Genomic DNA, 13,252 nt, shown 5'->3' with positions numbered 1-13,252 from the left:
AAATCCCCTGGTCACCATCTTCCCCAGCTAGGGATGTGCAATCTTGGTCACAATTTTACTGAGTTTCTCTAAATACCACCTGCACTTTCTCCCTGTCCTTTTTTCATACCAGGTAGTGTTTTCTTCTTGTACTAAATTCCACCTGCCCCACATTAAAAAGCACTTTCTTTAATTTTGCTTGTTTGCTTGCTCTATTAGCATAATTTATGCAACTTTCTCAAACCACCAAATCATACTTCTGTGTATTTTTTTTTCAATTAAGTCCATTTTACCTGTTTGTATTTTTCCCCACATAATTTTGTGCACATTTTCTTTCTCAGAAATACTCCAAACGCCTCAAAATGGGTGAAAGCTCAAGGTAAGGTGTGCATTTTTTCACAAGTTGCAGGAAGTGTGGGAAATGAACTTTTGATGGGATAGGAAGTACATGATGTGTTATATAGTACTGTCTATTTGTTCCCTAGAGAAAAGAATCTTTTCCTTCAACCATGAACAGTGTCAGCTTGCTATGAGAAAATAACGTGCAGAGCTGATAACAAGACCTAGCTAGGAAAAGAAAGATAACACACTTAGCAACACTTAGCAACCAGTAGAAGAATTTAGCAATGAGCACGTAACTTAGAGAATATCTGAACTTTTGTAACCTGGAAGCTCATTATATTACTAAAATGCACACCCCCAGGTAGAGATTCACTATGCTAATGAAGCAGAAATAATGAAATAATTGAATACTATGGGACACATACATGTGATTTGTTAAGTAGGTATGAACCATATATGTAACCCTTTGGATTAATGATGGAGTATGCTGTGATCTTAGAGTGCTTTGTTGCTTGACATGAAGAAATGTATAAATGCTTGGTTGTTTCTCTTGCTATTCTGCTAATACTGTCTGTCTGCTTTGTGGGAGTGATTCCCCAGTCACCTGTTTTGCTGCAGCAAATAAGGAAAACTCTGCATCTTCCCCTCTGGTGTGATTCCTTTTGGCATAGTCACACCAGGGCAAGGGACCCAAGTTGGGAACAATACTTTCAGTGAGATTGCCAGAGCTAATACAAATGTGTTCCTTCCGTATTTCCCACTAGGATATTGTTAGAGTGTACTTTCATCACTTTTGATTTATGGCAACCTTAAGGCAAACCTGTCATGGAGTTTTTTTGGCAAGATTTGTTCAGAGGGGGTTTGCTATTGCTTTCCTCTGAGGCTGAGAGGTTGTGACTTGCCCAAGGTCTCCAGAGTTGTAGTTCCATGCCCGAACCACTATACCATGTTGGCTAAGCGGTGGTGTATTATATTTCTGTTTCAATAACACCTACAATAATGATATATAGTTCCTACCCACCTCTCCCCAAGGCTTCACACAGGGTATAATATAATTTAAAACACATAATTATAATAATTATACTTGTAAAACTGCATCTATACATAGTGCTCTCTCCTTCAAGCATTTTGGACAGACGGGAGAACTTGTGGATTTACTACATGGCCTCAACTTAGAGGATAATACTATCAACTACTGAGGAATGCTGGAAACAAAGTGCCCTAAGCTGCCATTTGTGATTCATGTATGAGAATTTATTTAACTTCCTAGTGGACACCGCCACCCTGTATTAACTGCTGCTATCACAGACATCATGTCTGAACTCAAAGTTTCCAATATGTAGCATTCTTAGAGGTTCAAGAGTGTATAATACAAAAATAATGATTTCTTAATCAGAAATTAAACATAAGATCACCGATTACTGAGGGGCTGTATGTACAGACCCTAAGGGACGCCGTGATGCCACCCCTATCCTAGCCATATTGGGCATGCTGTGGCCCTGATCTGGCCTTTCCAGGGCCTTTCCAGGGCATAAAAGCTGTGGCACTGTGGCTATACGGCGCTCCTTCAGCGCTGTGTTGTGCCAACGCAGCACCAGAGGAGTGCTATGATGCATGCCGTGTGGAGCAGTGTGCGGCATCATGGTGTCCTGGGGGCAGAGTCAGGGCATGCATCATATGGACGCGATGCCCTGATTCTGCCCCCAGGCCAGCTTTAATGGCCAGTCTGAAGAGCCCCTTATTTAATCCATATAAATCCTAATGACACTAATTCTAACACACATCTCTCACAATGTCATGCACATTATAATCTCATGCACATCTAACCATGATTCTAACTCTCCTAACCACTCAACCACCAAAACCCCACTAACTATGTGAGATTGAAAAGTCAAAACTGGGTGTTATCACAAGCAGCTTGCTGTTTTTGAAAAACTACTGGATAAGCACAGCTGGGGTCCGAGCTGCATATGGGTTGAACTTGCCTGTGTGTGATGGACCTTATCACACAGGGAAAATCAGGGGGAAATCGGGGGTTTAAACAGCGATTATTCTGTGCAAAACACGATATTACAATTAAGATTTTCACACATATCACTATCAAACAGGCAATAAACAGTAACAATTATTGCCTGTTTATTGTCTGTTTAATAGCGACTTCTCGTGAAAATCTTAATTGCGATATTCTATTTTGCATGGGATAATTGCTGTTTAAACCCCTGATTTTGGCCGATTTCCCCCATGTGATAAGTTCTTATGATTCTAGGCCTGAAACATCTTGGGGCCAAGAGCTCGGAAACACTGACTCTTCCCAAATGAGCCTGCCTGAAAATTGGAAATCCTTAATGGAGCCCCTGTTCCATGTTCCACTACTCCTTGAAGCTGGGTTGGTAGGTACACATTGCAGGACTTTCTGTGCAAGAACACTAACTTCCTTCCTTCTGAGTCTCCAGTGAACAGCTCTGTATAGTTTCATATGGCTTTTGGTCCTTTGCACCTGGTTGTTTTAACTGTCTGTGTTTTTAATTTATTTTTAAATATGAAATTTTATTCTGTTTTTTAAAAGTTCTTATTTTGTTTGTGAATTTAATGTTTTAAATGGTATTATGAAATGTACATTGCCTTGGACACCCTGGTGGGTTGAGAGGTGACAGATCAATAAATGCATATGTACATACAGATGTATACTATACATACAGGCCCTCTTGAGTAACTTAAGAAATCTTTCCCTACTTATCATTAAGGAGGCAAAATTAGATAAGGTTCTGTTATAAAGATAATATTATCTTGTATGAGAATATTATCTTACAATCCTTTAAACATTAAAAACACAATTATTTGTAGCATTCAGAAAAATAAAAAAACATCTGGAAGGCATTAATGACGTAACAGTTTTGATAATGAGAATGAATTGGGTTTCACTACAGATAAAGCTTTATTGTTGAAAATAAGCCCTTCATTCTCATAAATACATTGTGATAGTTTTATAATGCCCTGTTTAGCATTTACAAACAGCCATACAAGCCAAGATAAATTTTGGGTGTTTTTGTTGTTCTTGTAATATTTGCTCAAGTTGTGCAATGGAGTCTCCCCCCCCCCCCCCAAAAAAAAATCTCTGCAATTGAGTGTTTTCACTCAAAGCAATGAAATCTTTAAAGATATGATACAAATGCACATATTGTATGCAAATATGCATATTCAAATCTATCTGGTGTACTTGTGGGTCTATAGGTTATTGTTTTGCAATTCAGTTATATGGATTTATACTTAGAATTAAATTTCATGATTATTAATGTGGCATTCAATTCAGCCCCATTTAGTCTCCCTTCTTTGTGGAGTCAGCAGATCCTGGTGTGTCATTCCCAAATAATCTAGCATTTGTAAGTCAAGAAGAAACCTGGATGGGCACAATGGAATTTAAGCACACATATAGGGTTGCCAGAGTGAAAACTGGAAAGCTATCCCGTACCTTTAATGGGTGTGTTGAAGAATTTCAGTAGATGATGCTTGTCACACAACCAGGTAACAAGTTTTTACTCTGGCAACCTTAGGCTGACATGAGGCTCCACAGTGCACCTACTTCAACCCCTACAGCCTCTAAGTCACTTCCAATTCCATCTAATTTTCACCCCCAAATGGCAAATTGCACCCTCAGTAACCCATGTCCGGTCATTTTCTTTCTTTCCAAATGCCTTTCTTGTTCTAAAATAGTCCCAAGAGTGGCAATTCACACCCCAGAATCTTCTGGATTTATATTTTTCCATTTTAGGGTGATTTTTATTTTCAGGCTGAAAGGATGAGCCAGGGGTCATAGAATGTGTGCTGCCAGGGCCCCAAGGAGACAAATATGGATCTCATCTCCCCCGTAACTGTTCTCAACAGTTGTTAAACAAACAATTCTAAGGACTCAGTGATTTTACAGGTCTCCACAAGAATCATCTGCTTCTTTGCCAGCAACGCCCTGAATAGGAGAGTAAAAGAGAAAATAGGCAAAACACCAGCCCCATGGCTCTTTGATCATCCTGTGTTATCATGGACTCCTCCTCCCACTTGGATTTTGCTGCTACTTTGTTTTAAATGCAGACCTAATATTTGAAGGATCATTTATTTACTGCCAGCCTTAAATTACTGTGCTTGTCATCACTATCAGAGATGGCACTTTGTCCTGGCACCCAAAAGGTAGGTGGTGGGGTGAGGAGGTATGAGTGGCCTTACTCCAAGTGGATGAAACAGTAGGAGTGGATAACCTGTGCTATAGAACTAGTCTGGGTCTCCTGAATATTACCCCTATCTCTCATTGGTGTTCCACAACTCAATAGACCAGTTATGTTGGTATAATTGTATATGTATGTCATATATGTAAGTATATGTTGTAAGTATTTTAACCAAATAAAAATATATAAAAAAAATAGACCAGTTACAAGACCAAAACAAGGTGGAGAAAACCAGGAGTGGCCAGTGGATCTAAACTGTCTGAAAAGGCTGTATCATCTGATATAAGCCCGTCTGAATTTTAAGATTCTTGGGGTAGGTGTACTATCACAAGCACATTGGGTGAGGACATGAAAGAGATCCTTTTCAATAGCTGCTCTCAGGCTGAGAAATTCCCTCCCTCATGAGACTATGTTGGCCCTGTCTCTGCTCTTTTTCCATTGACAGGCAAGGCCTTTCTGTTTACCCACACCTTTGATAGTTAGGTAAAGGTTGCAGAAGTTCTTTTAACAGTGGTGTGTTATATTTTTTAAAAAATCTTTACTATGTTTTATATACTTTCTAAGGGCTTATCTACACTAACTGTAAAAACCAGATGGGCCACATATTTTCCAGTTTCACAATGACACTGAGCTTGTCTATATTATTGTTACAGACACAGAGTCAAATTGTGGCAAATTTGGTTTAAGCAGCCCCATTACTGAGGTACCCCTATTGTAAAATGGTGACCCACAAGCCATTTTCTTGAATCATTTCTGGTCACACATCCATGGCTGCTCTGCTTAATTCCACCCCATGTCCCTCAAGTATTTCTGCTTTCATTGTCACATTCCCATTGGCTAATACAGGTAGGAGCCTTGCAATATATCAGGCCATGCACAACTGCGTCACCATTGCCCTGCCTGGTCATTGTCACATTCAGTCACTGACTAGTGGTCTAATGACAACTGAGGGTGCTCTGGAATGCTGCATGACAATGTTAGCCTTGCTGCAGGCCACCATTCTGGTTCACGATATGGTCGATAGGTTATAGTGCAGATGACGGGCACAATTGAGAAACACTATATCCAGTTGTGTGCACAAATGCTTGTTGTTGTTAACTGCCCTCAAGTTGGACGCAAACATTTACTTTCACACTGGTTGCAATAATTAACCCATTCACAAGCAGTAAAAAAGTGCATTAACATTCCACATGTCAGCAGAAGGGGTATTGTTAGCAGAGAGAAAAATGGGTCTTCTCTTGGCACTGAGGAACTCTCTTGTGACTTAGAAACGCAACAGAGAACATAATTCTGCCAAACAGGCACACTGGGAGACTGGGGGATTCAATTTAGGAGATTATCCTCCTGTTGCCTTCTGGGACTTGTAGTTTAGGAAGGGGCATTTAGAATATTCAGCCAGAGAGCTCTTAGGCCTCACTGAGCTACAAACCCCCAAATGCAGCAGGAGGCACTCAGAGCAGTTAAAGTGGAGTAGCCCCATTTTAGGGAGTGTAGTGCAGTAATCTACTCTCTGGAAGGTTTAATGACACATTCTCAATAGCACTATTGAAGTGTGATTGCCTTTCACACATTTGCAAAAGTGCTAATGAAACGCTATTGGCAAGCCATTGATGGTTTTTTATCGTCAATGAGATATTCCACTAGCACGACAATTCCATGCTGGAGATTTTTCCCTGATCGCACAATAGATACAGGAGATTTTTGGATGAAGGAATCGAGTTGGATGGATCAGTCTGTTCCCAGTCTGTTTCAGTTTTATTCATAAACTCATTTTACCTATATCTGAAAATTTGTTTTTTTAATAAGTTGAATACTAATTTTGCCCCATGGTAAGAATTTGTATATATTTTATTCTTAACATTACATTTTAATGTACATGTTAGTATTTTGTTGAAACAAAAACTGCATCACAACATTCAAAGATATCTACAATGTGAAGGCTAACTGCATTTTGATTCACATGTTAGCCCAAGAAGTGCAAATCAGTTTGGTTTGTATCAGCATCCAAAGAGGACTCCTTTCTTGAGGATCTCTAGTTCTGAGCAGGTTAGAGATAGGAGGAAGAAGGAATTTAATAGTTTTACCAGTTGTGTGTGTGTGTGTGTGTGTGTGGTCATTTTCGTGGGTTCATTTTATTGGACTTCTTTTTAAGTGGATCTTTTCCCCCTGGAAAGTGAGCAAAGTGATATAGGACTTGGCAGAACTAAAACCCCATACCCTATAATTCTGATGCAAAGCAAGGATGAAGGCAGGATTGTCTCATCTCTTGGACTGGATGTTTTTGTAGCCTTTCTCACTTAGCATATCCTGACAAGCAATGGCTAATGCTCAGTGCTTGTTTGTAATATGCTCCTTTCAGAAATTATTATCCTTTCTGAAGTGCTGCCCAGGGAAAATAGCAGCAGATTATTTAGCAATTTCCTAAAGAAAATAATGTAGCTATATATGAAATCTGAAAAGCAAAACGTATTATCTGTTTAGGAAGTATTCCTGATTGTATCTACAGATGAAAACCCATTGAACTACAGTAACTAGCTGGCAAAACTCTGTATTTAAGACTCGATAAAAGATATTAAATGTCTCACAGACTAGATCTTCCCCTAAGTAAGTAAATGAATTTATATTTTCTCCTATCTGCTTTATTTAACCCAAGTGGCCATAAAGTTTCAGCTGACCAGTCAGTCCAGTACTGCTGAGAAGATTGCTTTGAATTTCTTCATGATGGAAGTTGATGCAGTCTCAAAAAGAGAACAGTATCTTTCTGAAAATTGACTCTCTCCATTGATTTTATTTTCATTCAGAATGTTCAAGAGAAACACATGGAGATGCTAAAGGATAAATGAGGGGTCTGCTAACAAGATATATCTTAATCTGTAGAATATAGAAAAGCAGAAGTTTATGCTACGATGGTGATAAAATCATCTCCTTTTATTCATGATGCTGAATCTATTTAGAGCCTACTTTAATAAATAGAGATCTGTGGTATTAGGTCTTTGCTGACCTTGTAAAAACCTTCACTAAGCAGACTATGTTTGTACAGACTAGGTTGCTCCATAATTTCCATTTTCACTTACATGGCAGTCCTATAGATTTATGGAACAGCAATTGGTGCATGGAGTGGGTTGCAATTGCTGCACCTGCAGCAGTTTACAAGAGGTCAGATTGGACAATATCTTTCCTGCGATGTAGCCCATTACGTGGAGTGAGTGTATGGAAATCCTGCTGGCCCATCTGATACAATTGTCCTGCCTTTATCTATCAAATGAGTTAAAATTATTTAAGGAGATAACTAGTTAAAATCAATTAAGTTAGAAATTATGTTAGAAATACTCTAACCCAAAGGGGCAGCCTAATAGGATTTAATTATTAAGTTAATTGATTGTTATAAGATAGAATCTCAACCTTAACTTAATTCCAAAATTAAATTATTAGTTAAATTATTAATTAGCTAAGTCAGGGATCATGTTAAAAAGCAAGAAATTTCACATTTTCCTGCTGGATCTCTGACGAAAGCCCAGTTCTTTTGGATTTTTGAAAAACAGCTTATTCATTAGTTCCTCAGGATTGAGAAATTAAAATATTTAGCTCACAAAGTTCAAACCATTTCAAATGCAAATAACTATAGGAAACCTTGTTTATTATCTGAGTATGATAAATTAGTTAATCCCAAGGTTAACATTGTTTCAAACAATATGAACTAACACCAACTTGGAAGGATGTGGCCTTCTTTGCATCCAGGTGGCCTTCCGGTTTTATACACCAGATACTGCATTGTGACAATTTTTCTGTCCCAGGAAACTGAATTTTGCATCTCCTTACCCTGGGATATTTGCTAGGATTCATGTGAGAATAAATTAACAAAAGAAAATAGGAGGTAAGGACATGAGATCATAAAGGACAGAGGAAAGGGGGGTGGGCAAGAGAAGGTTCCAGATGTTGTTGCTACATATTCCATCTTTCCTAAATAGTGGCTTTTTTGGCTGGTACTGATGGGAGTTTGAGTATGATAGCATCTAGTGGTCCATTGGTTCCATGCCTTGTTCTAGATCCTAGACTCTTAAAATATGGCAGAAAGTTTGGTGGACTTTGGGACTAGAAATCTTTCCAAATCTTTCCAGACTTATAGTTAGGGCCTAAAAGTGTTAACATTTGTGATAATGACAACTGTAACCAATATGAACCCATGTATAGTACGTTTGTTCTTAAATTAACCTTTGAAAGAAAGGATTCCTAATCCACTTGAGGTTCCTTCTGGTGAAAGGGAGGGAGAGAGGGGGATCTTGGCTGATTTCCATTTGTCCTTTTCAGTGTCAGAGCTTTCTCCCATGTCACTATATTCTCTGCACTTTGTGCAGAAAGTTAATTTATATGCATTTATGGGACAGGGGGATGCCTTGGTTTAGTGGTTAAGATGCCAATTGTGACAATCAGAAGATCAGAAGGTTGGAAGTTCAAGGCCTGAGTGTTGCATGTTGGGGTGAGTTTCTGCCAACCCAGCAGTTCAAAAGCATACAAATGCAAGTAGATAAATAGGTACCACTTCGATGGGAAGGTAACAGTGTTTGGTGCAGTCATGCTGGCTGCATGACCACCAGAGCAGTCCTTGGACAACACTGGCTCTCCAGCTTAGAAATGGAGATGAGCACTACAATTGGTTATGACTAGACATTCATGTCAAGGGACTACCCTTATCTTTTTATGGGACTGCCTACAAAGCAGATTATTGCCTATACTCTTAAAGCATTGCTATTTCACTTTAACGGCTCTGGCTACCTCCTGTTGCATTCTGGGATTTGCAGTTTAGGAACAGGTATTTAGAATATTCAGCGAGAGAGGTCTTAGGCCTCACTGAACTACATACTCAATAATAATAATAATAATAATAATAATAATAATAATAATAATAAATTTTATTTATATACCGCTTTTCCAAAAGATCAAAGCAGTTTACATAGAGTTTAAAATCAATTACAAAACACATAATAAAATAGATAAAACCAAGAGCACTAAATACAATATACAAATCTAAAAACAATCATTCAATCAATCAATCAATAGGGTGAGGTAGAGAGTCAATGGGATCAGAGTACACGACTTCATTTTCCAGGGGGGAAGGCTTGACAGAAGGTTTTAAGCCTCTTTTTAAATGTTTCCAGGGGGTGATAAGATGGAGCTTGTCGGGAAGACTATTCCAGATTTGTGGGGCCGCTACTGAGAAGGCCATCTGGGAAGTAATAATGTATTTAGAAGGTGGAATTTCCAGCAAGTTCTTCCCGGTTGTTCTGAGTGTGCAGGGAGGATTATATGGGGAGATGCGGTCCCTCAAGTAACTCGGGCCCAAGCCATGTAGGGCTTTATAGGTAATAACCAACACCTCGTATTGCGCTTGGAAGCGAATAGGCAGCCAGTGCAGATTTTTCAGAATAGGTGTTATATGGTCAAACCTGGAAGCACCGGTGACCAATCTGGCTGTCATATTTTGTACTAACTGAAGCTTCCAGGCTTGGTACAAGGGTTGCCCCATGCAGAATGCATTACAGAAATCCAAGCGAGAGGTTACCAGAGCATGTACCACCATTTCAAGGTCCCCTTGGCCCAGGTAGGGTCACAGTTGGCATATCAATCGAAGTTGATAGCAAGCACTTCTGACCGTCGCATCCACTCGAGATGTCAATTGCAGGGACGAGTCCAGAAGTACTCCTAAACTGCGAACTTCATCCTTCAGAGGAAGTGTGACCCCATTCAGGACAGGTAGACAAATTTCCTTCCCCGGGCCTGGGGAACCTATCACTAGTACTTCCGTTTTCTCTGGATTCAAACTGAGTTTGTTTTCCCTCATCCAGCCCATTACCGACTCCAGGCAGGCATTCAGAGGAGAGATGCCATCCTTAGTCACTGCCTCAGTCGGGGTCACAGAGAAACATATTTGGGTGTCATCAGCATATTGATAACACCGCGCCCCGTGTCTCCGGATGATCTCTCCCAGCGGTTTCATGTAAATGTTAAACAAAGTGGGGGACAAAATAGCTCCCTGAGGAACACCAGATGTCAGTTCCCTCTTAGAGGAGCAAGTGTCTCCCAGCTGCACCATCTGGAATCTGCCCGAGAGGTAGGAACAGAACCACTGGAGTGCAGTGCCCCCGATACCCAACTCTCTCAGGTGTTTCAGAAGGATATCATGGTCAATGGTATCGAAAGCCGCTGAGATGTCCAAGAGCACTAAAAAGGACACACTTCCCCTTTCAATGCCCAGACGGAGATCATCGACTAAGGCGACCATGGCGGTCTCAACTCCATAGCCTGCCCAGAAGCCAGTTTGAAATGGGTCCAGATAATCAGTTTCATCCAAGACTGCTTGGAGCTGGAAGGCAACTGCTCTCTCGATCACCTTACCTAAAAATGGCAATGGTGAGACCGGCCTATAGTTATTGCTTAACAGGGGGTCCAGGGAGGTTTTTTTGAGCAACGGTCTGACTGTTGCTAATTTCAAACCAGATGGAAACTTTCCCTCCCTGAATGATGCATTAATTATACAACACAATAAAGATGTTATCGCATCACCACCCTGGGCAGTCAGCCAAGAAGGACAGGGGTCGAGAGAGCACGTCGTCCTCCTAACACTTCCAAGAAGCTTGTCCACTTCATCAGTATGTACAAACTCAAAATGATCCAGTTTAATGGAGTCCATAGAAGCTCTGGACACCTCTTCTATTGTCTCTGAAGAAATGCCAGCGTCGAGATCAGCCCTTATCCGAGAGATTTTATCTGCGAAGAAATGGTTAAAGTCGTCACAGCAGGCCTTAATTGGTTCTAAAATAGGGTTGAGGGTGGGGGAAAACTGAGTTAGCTCCCTGACCACCCTGAACAGCTCTGCCGGACGTGACTCCACAGACGCAATACGTGCAGCATAGAAAGAATTTTTTGCTGCACCTATTGCCACTCCATAAGACTTCAAAAGAGCTTGATGGAGTGTCTTGTCAGACAAGCGCTAGTGTTTCTGCCAGCTGCACTCTAGTCGTTGCGCAGCCCACTTCATTTCCCTGAGATCTTCCGTGTACCAGGGTTTCTTGTTTGAAGCGGGCCGGAAAGGACACTTAGGAGTGATACTGTGTATAGCCCTGGAGAGATCATTATCCCAGATGTTAGGGCATCAACAGAGTCGCCGTCAGATCCAACCATAAACCCCTCTAAGGCTCTAATGCAACAGAAGGCAGCCAGAGCAGTTGAAGTGGAATAGTGCAATAATCTCCAAATTTCCAAACATGTTATGGAATCTTTGGCTACCATTTTGTCAGTTAGATCGAACTATAGTAGATCCATTCAATCCAAAACTGAATGGTGAGTTAGCATGTAAATGTATGTAATGGATACAATATGTCTACTCCTTTTTGTTATGTGCCTTCAAGTCATTTCTGACTTATGGAGACTCTAAGGCAAACCTACTATGGAGTTTTCTTAGCAAGATTTGTTCAAAGGGCATTTGCTTTTGCCTTCCTCTGAGAGAATGTGGCTTGCCCAAAGTCACCCAGTAAGTTTCTGTGGCTGAGCTGGGATTCAGACCCTTGTTTCCAGAGTCATAGTCCAACACTCAAACCACTACACCATGCTGGCTACACCAAAGGCCTACTCTACCCATTACTAAGATAGGATTTACATTTATATGTTTTAAATAATGTTTATGCATAGCCATACATAATTTTTATTCATAACCTATCATGAAAAACTGTATTTCATGATAAAAGCCTCAGCGATCCCCCCCCTCCCCAGTTTAGCCTACATACTTTTCATTATCTGCCTAAAACACTAACAAAATAATGTATCTTTTCCTCAGGACTTATATTGATTCATCCTGCTGTGAATACAAATTATGGGGCTTGACAATAAGATAATAAAACCTTTAAAAAAAGAAAAAGAGGAGGGAAGAGGCAAAAAAATTTCTTTGTTTGCAAATGCAGAGCATTAATTGCATTCCTGTGTGGCAATCTGGACCGAGCTTCTGCTAAGCAAATTAGATATAAACTGAAGGTGAGGGCAAAAGGGTCACCACAGCAAGGGAGCATCGAGTGACAGGCACAGGGCCCTCCGATGCATGGCTTGCAGAGCAGATGTTCACAAGGATGCAGTGATTATTGAACTGGTAATAAAAAAGCATCAGCTTACAGGCAGCCACGATGGATGCTGGTAATTATAAAGCATCCCCTGGGAGGAAAATGACACAAGTCAGCCGCATCTCTGCAATCACAGGGGCATAATTAAAGCTCCAGTAACAGTTGTTAATAGGGTGCAAATAAAACAGGGGGAAAATTTGAACGCAGTCTTTTTTTAGACAGACGGCAAAGGGCAATGTAATTACAGGGACTGCACATTTTATAATTTTACTATAGGTAGTAAAACAAAGAGTTTTTAATATATATTATGGATATGACTAGCAACATGTACAAACACGCATACACACATACATACACAGAGTGCATAAACAGTGCCAAAAGCACTTTGCTCTATGATGTCTTGATGAAGAGAACAGATTTCAAAACAGAATGTTTATGTATTTATTTGTTTTAAATAAATAAAAAATGAATTAAACAAAAACATAGAGAAAACAGAAAATTCATAACTATTTGGCCATTGTATCTTCCTTGGGAGGATCTATGAAGGTTCAACAGTGCCAAGAGATTATGGGTGCTGGTCACATAAATGAGCAACCTTCACTTTGGTCT

This window comes from Sceloporus occidentalis, unplaced genomic scaffold (genome assembly GCF_023333645.1).
Source record: "Sceloporus occidentalis isolate IW3139 unplaced genomic scaffold, rSceOcc1.0.p SCAF_4, whole genome shotgun sequence".
In the NCBI taxonomy this organism is placed as follows: domain Eukaryota; kingdom Metazoa; phylum Chordata; class Lepidosauria; order Squamata; family Phrynosomatidae; genus Sceloporus; species Sceloporus occidentalis.
This window is presented reverse-complemented; position numbering follows the sequence as displayed.